Genomic DNA, 12,944 nt, shown 5'->3' on the forward strand with positions numbered 1-12,944 from the left:
ATTCTTCAGCTCCAGAATTTTTTTTTCTTTTGTATAGTTTTTCTTTGTTGATATTCTCATTTTGTTCACGTATCACTTTTCTAACTTTGTTATCTGTGTCCTAAGATGGTTATTTTGAATTCTTTGTTAGGTAATTCATAGATCTGCTTTTTTTATTTTAGGGTCAGTTTCTGGAGACTTATCTTGTTCCTTTGAATGGGCCATGTTTGTTTGTTTTTTTAGGCTGTTTGATCATTGGTGAGACTTGGGCATTTGAAAAGCCGGTCTTTTGGGATTGACTTTTTACTGGGGAAGAACTTGAGCAATCAGCCTGACTAGACTGGAGTGGATCTCTCACACGTTTCTGGAGATGTGTCTGCTCTGGGTTTGCGTGTGTCCTTTCCCAGTTAGAGAGGTTTGCCCGCTGCTTCCCTGGAGCCTGTCATCTTTTGCTCGTGCTGTTGTCTGTGCTAGTGCAGGGCTGTAACAAGCTGTGGTGCTTGGGATTATTCTCTGCGGCCCCCAACCTGGTAGAGACTGCTGTTCCCGTCCGTGTTCTGAGTCAGGCGAGGTCGAAACCAGCCCCTGGAGGAGCCCCTGAAAAGAACACTGGGTACCCAATTCAGACGTGCTTTGTGTAAGATCCTTGTCTGCCAGTCAGAACCACGCCCAAATAAACCAACTATCATGGAAAAAATAAAAATCATGTAAAGCCAGAAAAAAGAGCCATGCCCAAAGTTTCTCGGCTGAAAATTTGGGAGTTGGGGCTTTCACAGTGTTACCCAGTTCTGCCTCTTTTTTCCACATCTATCCTCTCCAGGTGTTCTTTCTCGTATTTAACTAGTTTTTTTCCTAGAAACATCTTCTAATTTAAAGTCCAAAAATCTACCACACAATATATCTGGCATTGTTGCTACTAGTAAGTTTTAATTTCTTAAAAATCAGACACGTGGGAGTTCCCGTCGTGGCGCAGTGGTTAACGAATCCGACTAGGAACCATGAGGTTGCGGGTTCAGTCCCTGTCCTTGCTCAGTGGGTTGACGATCCGGCGTTGCCGTGAGCTGTGGTGTAGGTTGCAGACGCAGCTCGGATCCCGCGTTGCTGTGGCTCTGGTGTAGGCCGGTGGCTACAGCTCCGATTGGACCCCTAGCCTGGGAACCTCCATATGCCGTGGGAGCGGCCCAAGAAATAGCAACAACAACAGCAACAACAACAAAAAGACAAAAGACAAAAAAAAAAAAAAAAAAAAAATCAGACACATCAGACAGTGGTAGAAAACTCTAGGTTTTAGGCAGTAGGTCTGAGTGCTAGTCCCTCCCCCTTCCCCTATTTTTTTTTTTAATATATCCTTGAGAAAACCTATTAATTTCAATGGAACTCAGTTCATTTCTCTTTTAAAAAAAATTTTCAGTTACAGATGTATTTATTTATTTATTTATTTATTCTTTTGTGATTTCTTGGGCCGCTTCTGCGGCACATGGAGGTTCCCAGGCTAGGGGTGGAATCGGAGCTGTAGCCACCGGTCTACACCAGAGCCACAGCAACGCAGGATCTGAGCCGCGCCTGTGACCTACACCACAGCTCATGGCAACGCCAGATCCTTAACCCACTGAGCAAGGGCAGGGACCGAACCCGCAACCTCATGGTTCCTAGTCGGATTTGTTAACCACTGAGCCACGACAGGGACGCCACAAATGTATTTTAAAGGGTAAAATAAAGATTTGTTTTTAAAAACAAGAGTTCTGTGTACCCCCACAACTCATTTCCACTTCTACAGAAAGAATTCTTTTTTTTTTTTTACAGTGTTAGATTTTATTTTTTTTTAGAAAGAATTCTTTTTACCTCTTTCACCTATTTTGTTATTCATCTCCATATCTTTAAATAACACTTTTGTTTTGATACTTCTTGGTTTTTCCTTTTTAGGCACAATGTATTGATTTCCCAGTGTTGATGATAGCATTTTGTTTCTTATCTTTTCTCCATCTTCACCAAACATACGTAATATTTCCATCTCCCTCTAAGTAATAGTGGGACAAAAGGACAGAGAAAAAACGTCATGTAATGAGAACTTGGATTCAAAAATTCTTCTAGGTCCTCTATGCATCTCCTGCAGTCCTCACCACAGCCCTGCAAGGATGAAAGGCAGGAGAAGAAAGTCTAGGGACAGGACTGGGTCACTGCCTTGATGAGGCAGAACGTATGGCCAGTAGGTGACCGGGAAGCAAAAGCCCAGAGGAGGCAAACAGTCTTCTCCTTTGGCTCCACCGTGTCCATGTGCCTTAGGGTCTTGCTTTCCCTCAGTTTCTCCAAGCTCTTCTCCTCAGGGTCTTAAGGACAGTCACTTCTTTTCTGTTCCACTAAATGATACCAGTTGCATCCCGCTGTGTGGTCTAGAAACGTAGCCGGCATCGTGATTCCTCTGTGCCCCGTCTCTCGTCTTCCCTCCCAGTCCAACCCATCGCAACTCCTGTCGGCTCTGCCTTCAGAATGTGTTCCAGATGCCTGCTTGCTTCCCTGCCTCTGTCACTCTTGTCTGAGCCTCCACTCTTTCTCGTTTGGAATATGGAGAAAGCCACTTCGCGACCTCGTTGCTTCCGTTCGTGCCTGCCTTCTGTAGTCTATCCTTAGCTGCCATAGTGATGTTTTGGAAAGTGACAACCGTGTCATTGCCAAAAAGGTCATGTCCCCATGTCCCTCCCCTAACATCCTTTCCCATGGCCTCTGCGGCCTACATCACCTGAAACTCTTTTTTTTGATATAGCTGCTTTTGCTCAGCCTAATTATTTTGAGATTCAAACATGTTGTTGTGTAAATGTTCCTTGTAATTGTCGAGTGGTGTTGTGCCGTGTGAATATACCACTTTGTTCATCCATGAACTCATTGACAGGCCTGTGAGTTGTTTCTAGTTCTGGGTGCTTACAAATACAGCTGCTGTGAGCTTTGTGTGGGCATATATTTTCATTTCTCTTGGGTGGATACTTCAAGGAGAGGAATGGCTGGGTGGGATAATAGGTGTATGTTTAACCTGGCCCGTTTTCAAATCCGTATTTTAGTTCTGAAGGAATGGTTGGGCGGCTGGATGAAGGATTTGTGACTTCCCCAAGGTGGTACCCCTTTTAAAGGAGTGAAACTGAAATGCAATTCTAGATCGGTGTGAATTCAAAGTTGAGCCATTCCCAGAAGTCTTTGTTGTTAAGCCACCTGCTGGGCCCAGTGTGGCCTGGCTGCCTGTTTGGCTTATTGAGAAAGCTGAGATCAGAGACCGTGGCTCGTGTGGGGCTCTACAGAAATTTGGATTGGGATAGATTTTCCTGTCTCATTGCTGGCAGCCCTGGGCCAAAGCAGGTCTTCTGGGCAGCATGGTGATTTCAGGTAGGTGTACTCTCTGCTGAGAAAGGAACCCAGGAGTTCTCTAGGATGTTAGCTCCCAAGATGGAAAAGAAGGAAGGCTCGGGCCACCTGTGCCCGCTCGCTCCTTCTAAGCTTATCCATTAGCTCCCCTTCCCTTGGGACGGTGGGACTAAGGGGCGGAAAGAGGCCGCGGGTACGATGCTGTGGGAACCCTGCTTACATGGAAGGAGACACCCAGAGTAGAGAGTGTTCCCTCTCACCACCTTTGTGTGTGATGACACTCAAGACAGGTGAGATCTTCTTGAGACAGACGAGTGAAAAGGATCATGAGTCAAGGGGAAGGTTGGGAGGAAAGATCGAAAGCCATCACTTTCCTTCCCTCCTCGGGCTCTCACGCCAGACCCTCTGACTTGTGTGCCATGTGCTGGGACAGTTCCTGTTCTGGACGGTCTTCTGTATGAAGAACCTATTGAGGCCGTTTTAAAATCCTTTGTGACTTTTCGGAGGGCGAATTAGAGGCGCTCTGGCTAGCCCACCTCCTTTGACCCTGGTAGATAAGAAATCCTGAGGGAGCTTCACGTTCCACCTGTAAGTAGCAGGAACCAGCGTTCACTGAGTGTCTTCTGTGTGCCAGGGGCTGCCATGGGCTAGCACTTCTGAACGTGCCGTGGCGCATGTAGAAAACTAGACTATTTCACACTGGAGCAAAAGATGAATGAAGATGCTCATTCCACCTGATCCCTAAGCCTGGGCACAGAATATGCCAGCAAGCTCCTTCCTCCCAGACACAATCTGCAGTGAGAGAGACACACAAGCCAAGCTGGTTTGGCATTCATTTCAGCGGTGGTGCCATGGCTGAAGTAACAACGGTGGTGTCAGGTGCATCTTAAGAGACCCTTTCCATGATAAGATTTTAGGTGGGATTGGTGGTTTCCTGAAGTCCCTGGGCTTACCTGTTTTCTTATTCTCCAGCCTTCTTATTCATGTAGTTCGTACTCTGAGCTCCCAGTAGCCTTCCAAGAAATTCCATTTCTCCTCCTAGAATTGAGTGTGGTGTCCTGTTCATGCTGTAGATCACAATACATTAGAGGGTTGTCCAGTCAGTTTAGCAGGTATGACCAACATGTAAAAAATGAAGACGTGTGGGATAGAAATACTGGAGTTAATTGACTGTTGGTAAGGGTAGGGATTATTTCATGAAACCTACACACATACAAACATGTACAGATATGCATGTGTATGTGCTAAGTTGCTACGTGAAATGCTTTTCTTTTTTTGTCTTTTTGCCTTCTCTAGGGCCGCTCCCTTGGCATATGGAGGTTCCCAGGCTAGGGGTCAAATTGGAGCTGTAGCCGCCGGACTACACCACAGCCACATCAACTCAGGATCTGAGCCACATCTGTGACTTACACCACAGCTCACAGCAATGCCGGATCCCTAACCCACTGAGCAAGGCCAGGGATCGAACCCACAATCTCATGTTTCCTAGTCGGATTCGTTAACCACTGCGCCATGATGGGAACTCCAGTAAAATGCTTTTCTTTAGGTTGTTTCAAACATTTGGAAAGGAGTGACAAAGGGTTTAAGATTGTGGGCTCTGCGAGTTTCCATTGTGGCTCATCAGGTTAAGAACCCAGCATAGTCTCCATGAGGATGCGGATTCGATCCCTGGCCTCAAACAGTGGGTTAAGGGTCCAGTGTTGCTGCAAGCTGCAGTGTAGGTTGCAGATGCAGCTTGAATCCCTTGTTGCTGTGGCTGTGTTGTCAGCCTGAAGCTGCAGCTCTAATTCAGCCTCTAGGTCGGGAACTTCCCTATGCCACAGGTGCAGTCGTAAAAAGAAAAAAAAGAATTATGGGCTCTGGAATTACCTGCTTGTGTTCCAGTCCTGCTTACCAGCCATACTGGCTACATTCCTTTAGCTCCATATCTTGCTTTCCTCATTTGTAACATGGCAATATGTAGAAACTGCTAGTTTCTACCAAAATTATTTTTCCTTTCTTTCATAGCTTTGGTACTTTTTAAAAATCAGTTCAGGCCACTATAACCATATACGATAGACGGGTGGCTTAAACAACAAGCATTTATTTCTCACAGTTCTGGAGGTTGGAAGTCCAAGATCAGGGTGCCAGCACGGTCAGTGTCTTGGCACCCACCGGTTGGCTCATGGTGGCCTCTTGTTCTGTCCTCACGTGTGACAGAGAAAAAGATCACTTTTCCTCTGGTCTCATAGGAAGGACAGCAATTCCACTCATGAGGCTCCACCTCCCAAAGGCCCTGCCTCCAAATAATACCACTGTGGGGATGGGGCTTCAGCATGACTCCGGGGGGACAGACACGTGGTCCACAGCAGTGTTGTAGCTGAGCACGTGACTGCAGCTAGGCCACCTTTGCTGCTTGACTTGAAATTAAGTGTGGCGATGCGGCTGAGTCCTGGCCAAGGGACCATGTGGCAGTGATGTAACTGCTTTCAGATCCGAGCCCTGACAGGCATTTTGTATATACCTCCTCCGTGACCTTCTCCCTCTCTTGGGGGGTGGAATCCTGAGGGGTGGTCATCCGGTTTTGACCATGTGGACAGTGATAATATGGACCATGTAGACGACAAAACGCGAGTGGCCTGGGTCCTTGAAGGACTGCGTGGAATTCTACCCACCTGGGTACTCACCTCAAGACTATTGAGTATGGCATTCCCATTGGGGCTCAGTGCAAACGAGTCTGACTTGTATCCATGAGGACGCAGGTTCGATCCCTGGCCTTGCTCAGTGGGTTAAGGATCTGGTGTTGCGCTGAGCTGTGGTGTAGGTCGCAGGTGTGGCTCATATCTGGTGTTGCTGTGGCTGTGGTGTAGACCAGCAGCTGCAGCTCCGATTCGACACCTAGCCTGGGAACCTCCATAGACCTTGGGTGTCGCCCCAAAAAGAAAAGAAATTGCAAAAAAAAAAAAAAAAAGACTATCGAATCTGAGAGAAATGTCTTTGTTCTCTAAGCAATTGCATTTTGGGATCTCTTTTGTTATATAAATCTCCTCTTTACCCTAACTAGAACCCTGTCTCATGGAGCTGAGGACTATTGAGCAAGTCCTGGTGTATAAATAAGTACTAAATAAGGTATACCTGTTATTAATTTTTTAACAATCAAGAACCCTTATTGGTAAATGGGTGAGCTGAGATCAGTGGTTCTCCATGAGGGTAATATTTTCTCCTCTCCTTTCCCCTTGGGGGGCAATGCCTAGAAACATTTTCGGTTTCTTAACTGTCAAGGTATCATAGAGGCGTCTAGTGGGTAGAGACCACGGATGCTGCTCAGTGTTCTACAGTACCAGACTTCCCATTGTGGCTCAGTGGTAACAAACCTGACTGCTGTCCATGAGGGCACAGGTTCGATCCCTGGCCCCGCTCAGTGGGTTAAGGATCAGGCGTTGCCATGAGCTGTGGTGCAGGTTGCAGACGAGGCTCAGATCCCGTGTTGCTGTGGCTGTGGTGTAGACCAGCAGCTGCAGCTCCGATTCGACCCCTAGCCTGGGAACTTCCATATGCTGTGGGTGCCGCCCTAAAAAGACCAAAAAAACAAAACAACAACAAAAAAAAACCCCTGCAGTACCCAGGACAGCCCCTACGACATAGAGCCTCAAATCTCAGTAGTTCCAAGGCCGAGACCCCGATGTAACTGATTGGGTTAAGCTACTCAGGATACATTGCTGAAACAGAAGTTCGGGTCGAACTGCATGGGGTGGGGTATTTCCCCAAAGAAATGCAGACTGTTTTTACCTTGTGGGAGGAGAATGAATGCTGGGCAGCAGTGAGTAGATGTCTCCAGTACCTCTTGGGCTACTCCCATTCACTCACACCCTTCTTTCTATACGTAAATCCACTCCCTTATCCCTCAAAATCGCATCCAGCTGTCAGCTCCCAGTCTGAATTTAGGGTAATGCGCAGTCCTTGTCTTTAGCCTGGATCGTGCATCCAGTGGCTAAATGACATGCCGTTGACGCTAACTAACATCGTTGTTGCGGTGTGACAGAGAGAGGGCGGGAGGGGACCCCCTATCTGTCGTCTTAGGTCAGAGCTGCCATTCCGTCCTTGGAATTTGGGGGCAGATAGCAGAGGCATTCCTCTGAATCTATTTAGACTTCACTGGCCACCATTGTGGAGCCCAAGGTGAAATCCACTTACAGTTTTCTTTTGCTTCCTTTGAGAGTCAAAAGGTAGGAAACAAGACAAAAGAGGCATTGACAGGGAGGCTTAGAGATGTTTTCATTGTCCCTCAGAGTAGCTCTAACCTCTGAAAAGAATCTGGTGACCTGGGCTTACTTCATTTATAATGACGGGCATAATCTATTACTCTTAATGGATCCCTATGGAAGGAGAAGTTTGCCAGTGTATCCAGGAGTCTCTATTTGGGAATTTTCTACTGCGAGGCTCCTACCCTCTATTCAGGTGTTCTTTTCAGTTTCATACCTCCCTTCACATCACCTACCTCCACTCTAAAGATGTGCTTTTCACTTTGAGACCGACAGCACTGGAATGCAGGTGTAATCTCCTCCAGGCACTGCAGTCCTAGGTCCCATTTTTTCCCCCTACATCACATCAACTCTCATCAAAGCAGCTTCTTCCAAGTGCCAGAAACAAACGCCCTCTCTCATTGCTTTAAAGATTGCTTGCCACACGGATATTTCCTGTTGGAGCTTAGTCTCTCGTTCTCACATGCAGTAGAGCAGGTGAGAAAAGAAAAACCTGAACTGAACAAATGACCAAACATTTCCTGGGCTGGGTTGCCTGCACCACCGCCTCCCCTAGGAGCTCTGCTGCATCAGAGCTGGGGTGTTCCCACAAGAGCGACTGTCAGGCATTGAAAGTACCCAAATTACTTTGCATACGTAGAGGAAGGAGCTGCTTTCATTTCCTTCAAGTGAAGGGGAGGATTGCTTCTTTTTTCTTTTCTTTTTCTTTTTTCTTTTGGCTTTTTAGGGCCCCACCCGCAGCGTAAGGAGATTCCCGGGCTAGGGGTCTCATTGGAGCCACTGCTGCCGGGCTACACCGCAGCCACAGCAACGCGGGATCCGAGCCGTGTCTGCGACCTACACCACAGCTCACGGCAACGCCGGATCCGTAACCCACTGAGCGAGGCCAGGGATGGAACCCGCCACCTCATGGTTCCTAGTTGGATTCGTTTGCACCGCGCCACGACAGGCACTCCAGGATTGTTTCTTAGTGGTGGTCTTTCATCACGGAGTTTCACGGCTCTAGTAGATCAGATAGATGAGTCCATTTTACTAATAAAAGCCTAGTGGTAGGAGGGGAAATGTGTGGGAAAACCAGTGGTGGCTAAGGTTTCTTATGCAGGTTCCTCTGGGCTGGGAAGGGTCTAGAGCTGGCTCCGGTGATTAACTTCTCTCCTTCCCAGTAGAGAGGGGAGAGGAGACACCTTTACAAATTTATGTCCTACTTTTAGGCAAATAGCGGAAGGACGAGGAGCTGCTCTTGTATCTGCTGCTGCTTTTCGTAATTCTAGCATTTAAACAGCCAATGAGAATGGATGGTTATAGTCTTGATTTCATCTGATCTGCCGAGCTGAGGCTAGAAAAGGTCCTGGGAAAAGGACCGGAAGGGCTCTTATATATAGCAGGGCACCAGCGCAGGGTAAACGGGTCTTTCCAGTTGGTTTTGTTGATGAGCTGCCTCAGTTATTTCATCCTGAAGGTGGAGCAGGTGCAGTTTCAGGCTAATCCCTTGTGAGCCCATCCCCACGCCTCTCCAGGTCCTGACTCGGCTCATGGGTGGTTCCCACGTCCGTGCATCCCATTTTCTGCAGGTATCTCTTACCTGGAAGTTTTGGTATTTGTCAGGCTTCCTTATAAAAACTATGAACAAAGACAGTGGTTGAGTCATCTCAACATTCTGGCTTCTGGAGTCATCAAGTTGTTGCAGACTTTTAGGGAGCTGCCTGAAATAACCACAACCTACTCTCTCCTTATTGCTTTTTCTTCCGTTCCTTTTTTCTTGATCGTGAAAAAATAGTAATTTATAGCCATTTCAAAGATGTTAGATAGTACAAAAAATGTAAAACAAACAAACAAAATCATCCGTAGGGCTATATACAGAAGCAAAATCACCGTGAAGATTTTGTTTTTGTTTTTGTTTTGTTTTTTTTTTTTTTTTGGTCTTTTGTTGTTGCTATTTCTTGGGCCGCTCCCATGGCATATGGAGGTTCCCAGGCTAGGGGTCCAATCGGAGCTGCAGCCACTGGCCTACGCCAGAGCCACAGCAACGCGGGATCCGAGCCGCATCTGCAACCTACACCACAGCTCACGGCAACGCCGGATCGTTAACCCACTGAGCAAGGGCAGGGACCGAACCCGCAACCTCATGGTTCCTAGTCGGATTCGTTAACCACTGCGCCACGACGGGAACTCCATCGTGAAGATTTTGGAGTCTTTCCATGTGGTCTCTGCCTGTGCTGACTATTTTAACGTGGCTGCGAGTATTCTGTGTGTGCCATCTGGTCTTGATTTCTTTTGCTTAACCTTCTAATATAAACATTTCTCACTGTTAAGATGTTTACAACTCCATAATATCCCACTGTACTATAATTAAATTAGGCTCGCTTTGGGCATTAAGTGCTTTCTCATTTTCTACTTTTATAAGTAATGATAACTTTATTATTTCTACTTTTATAAATAATAGTGCCATTTTAAATATGGATGTACTTATAAGTAACAATGCTATTACACGCAGGAATATTTGTAATAATAATAATAAATACTTTTTTGGTATTGTACCTTATTCATTAAGACAGCTTCTTAGATTTACAGTGAGAAGGCTATCAGTGCATATTGCCACTTTTCCCAGAAAGGTGGTATGAATTTTCACTCCTTACCTGTAGCGTATGAGAATATCTCTGTCACTCTGCTCTTGTTTACTAACAAAGGGTAGTCACCTTAAAATTATTTTGTTCTGGAGTTCCCGTCGTGGCTCAGTGGTTAACGAATCCGACTAGGAACCGTGAAGCTGAGGGTTTGATCCCTGGCCTCGCTCAGTGGGTTAAGGATCTGGCGTTGCCGTGAGCTGTGGTGTAGGTCGCAGATGTGGCTTGGATCTGGCTTTGCTGTGGCTGTGGTGTAAGCCAGCGGCTGCAGCTCTGATTAGACCCCTAGCATGGGAACCTCCATATGCCATGGGTGTGGCCCTAAAAAGACAAAGAAATAATAATAATAAAAATTAATTTTGTTCTTATTTATGGGAAACACGTTATCTTAATGTGCTTAAAAAATCAAGTGATGTTGATTACTATGCTTGTTAACTTTCTGTAGAATTTTCTGTTCAAGTATTGGATTCTTTTTTTTTTTTTTCTGTGAGGTGCTAGTATTTCTTTTTCCCATGGGTTTATACAACTTGATTGAAGAAAAATAAACCAGTTACTGGCAGAGCTGTTGGTTGATCCCTTAGCCGTTGACAACCTGCATCCATTTATTCAGTGCTATATTAAACAGTGAATTGGTAAATAGATTAACTAATAGATGCAAGCCTTCTGACATTTTAAATGAAAATTACAACCCCTAGCCTGGGAACTTCCATATGCTGTGGTCTAAAAAGAAAAGAAAGGGAAAAAAAAAAGAAAATTACAAAATGTTTGAGAGCCTGTTTTGGGGGGCAAAGGGTGTTGGACTTCCAGTTTCCCTTCTCTCTAGAATAGGAACAGGGCATCCCTTTACTGACTTGCATGAAACACGTCACATTTTCTGTTATGCTGATGCTACAAATTCACTAAGAGTTTTCCAGCCACATCAGTTATGAGCATAGAGTATATCATGTGACCTCCGATCTCTAACAGTGAGAAGCGTAAACAAGAATGGATGCTGCTGGAATAACGCTGCTTCCTTTGATGTGACCACCGAGCATCCATCCATCTCTCTCCCTCTTAGAGGATCCTTTAGCCTGTTAGAGCTGGGAGGGATGGTTTGAGTCTTGTAACCAAGTTAAAGTGAAGACATGGGAACATAATATACATGCTCTGTATTTCTTTTCTTTTCTTTTTTTGTGGCTGCACTTGGGGCAGATGGAAGTCCCTGGCCTATGCCACAACGAGAGCAACAGCAGACCTGAGCCGCATATGCAACCTGAGCCACAACTTGCAGCAACCCTGGATCCTTAACCCACTGAGTGAGGCCGGGAATCAAACCTGCGTCCTCACAGACACTATGTCGGGTTCTTAACCTTGCTGAGCCACAATGGGAACTGCCACATCCTCTATTTAAAAAAAAAATTCTGAATCTTGGGCAGTTGTTGTCATGTAACTTTTTTATAGTTTCCAAAAGCAGTTGTCCAAAGCTGGAAGAACGTAAGTCTTCTGAGATGTGAATGAATTGGGGAGGTAAACAAACAAACAGGAGTTCCCGTCGTGCCTCAGTGGAAACGAATCTGACTAGCATCCATGAAGACGCAGGTTCAATCCCTGGCCTCACTCAGTGGGTTAAGGAACTGGTGTTGCCATGAGCTGTGGTGTAAGTTACAGATGCAGCTCGGATCTTGTGTTGCTGTGGCTCTGGTGTAGGCCAACGGCTGCAGCTCCTGTTCAACCCCTAGCTTGGGAACCTCCATTTGTCGAGGGTGCGGCCCTAAAAAAAAACAAAAGCAAAGTAGGGGTCTAATAGGGGAGCAGCCAGTTAAGAAAATCAAAAAAGAAATAGTAATTTAAAGTTTGTTTTTTATTTTTTTGGTTTTTGGGGCCACACCTGCAGCATATGGAGGTTCCCAGGCTATAGAGGTTGAACAGGAGCTGTAGTTGTTGGGCTACACCACAGCCACAGCAGCTTGAGATCCGAGCCGTGTCTGCGAACTACACCACAGCTCACGGCAACACTGGATCCTTAACCCACTGAGCGAGGCCAGGGATGGAACCCACAACCTCATGGTTCCTAGTTGGATTCATTTCTGCTGCGCCACAACAGGAATTCCCTTTAAAGTTTATTCTAGCTATGATGCAGGTTATTCTAAGGTGGCATCACAAGGCATACTTCTGAGTCCGTTCCTGAGATATCCTGTTGTACTTATCTCTGTTTTATAATCTGTGCGGTCTCTGGCACTAGGGGGTTATCTGGGTTTGGATCACATAGTGAACAAATGGATAAAAGAACTTCAGAAATCGTTAAAGCCGGAGACACTGCAATCTCAGAATGTAGCGGCATGTGCTGCCATTACTGTTAATATTTGGATGATAAGTTCAGGTGGCATATGCAGGCTTAGGTGGTTTGAGGGGGTCATCGGCAGGAAAGTGAACTCTCAAAAAGAATACACCGCCTCGATATGGGCTGTCGCTTGGTGCTGTAGTTGTGGCTTGCCAATGAAACATGTCATCTGCAGCTGAACCTGCAGAGCTCTGCTCTCGAGGGTCACTGGCCAAATCACTGAATTCCTTATTAATCTATTTTTAAGCACATCCATAGTCTGTGCTTTTTTCTTTTTTTTTTGTTTTTTTGTTTTTTTTTGGTTTTTGTTTTTTAGGGCTGCACCCATGGCATATGGAGGTTCTCAGGCGAGGGGTCCAATCAGAGCTACAGCTGCCAGTCTTCACCCCAGCCACAGCAACGAGGGATCCGAGCTGCATCTTCGATCTA

The 12,944-nt window shown here is 46.1% G+C and overlaps 1 protein-coding gene and 1 pseudogene across 2 annotated transcripts in view; one reads left to right on the top strand and one right to left on the bottom strand.

The window, feature by feature from the left end:
- Positions 1-12,944, top strand: part of C8H4orf36 (chromosome 8 C4orf36 homolog) — a 54,369-nt gene that overhangs the window by 11,388 nt on the left and 30,037 nt on the right. The window lies entirely within an intron of this gene.
- LOC100628099 lies at positions 12,189-12,825 on the bottom strand (annotated as a pseudogene).

This window comes from Sus scrofa, chromosome 8 (genome assembly GCF_000003025.6).
Source record: "Sus scrofa isolate TJ Tabasco breed Duroc chromosome 8, Sscrofa11.1, whole genome shotgun sequence".
NCBI lineage: Eukaryota > Metazoa > Chordata > Mammalia > Artiodactyla > Suidae > Sus > Sus scrofa.